Source organism: Etheostoma spectabile, chromosome 17 (assembly GCF_008692095.1).
Source record: "Etheostoma spectabile isolate EspeVRDwgs_2016 chromosome 17, UIUC_Espe_1.0, whole genome shotgun sequence".
Lineage (NCBI taxonomy): Eukaryota > Metazoa > Chordata > Actinopteri > Perciformes > Percidae > Etheostoma > Etheostoma spectabile.
Genome location: NC_045749.1, coordinates 17,207,328 through 17,207,771, shown reverse-complemented (window position 1 = coordinate 17,207,771; position 444 = coordinate 17,207,328). Strand labels below are relative to the sequence as shown.

At 44.8% G+C, this 444-nt stretch overlaps 1 protein-coding gene across 6 annotated transcripts in view; it reads left to right on the top strand.

Annotated features, from left to right (window-relative positions):
* macrod2 (mono-ADP ribosylhydrolase 2) overlaps positions 1-444 on the top strand; it is a 473,980-nt gene that overhangs the window by 175,281 nt on the left and 298,255 nt on the right. The gene's annotated exons all lie outside the window — the stretch shown is intronic.

The window sequence follows — 444 nt, the reverse complement described above, 5'->3', positions numbered from 1 at the left end:
GTTACTGCAGTACAAATTCAAAATACTGGAGAGTATTGTCTCACCCGCACCCTCCTCCCCAGACTGGTTGGTTGCCAGGCTGAGACCACAGCATTCACAACAATTGTTAGACACTTGTCTCACATAGCCATACATTACTTCACAGTATACAGCAGAGTAGCTAACGTTAAATGCTGGCTATATTAACAGTCATAGAAGCCTGTGCTGACGCGGAGCTCTGTACCCAACTGACGGACACCCTCCATTTAGGCTTAGAATTACAATAGGAACTCCTAAAAATAACACTACCTTGCCGTCCTTTTCCACCCGCCTAAAATACGCACTTTTTGCTTAGAATTATAGACAAAATCGCTAAACACCTTGCATTTTCACAGGTATATCTGGCAACCCGGCCTGGCTGTCAAACTGGCCCGTTGATAACAACACACAGGCCAAAACACAAAC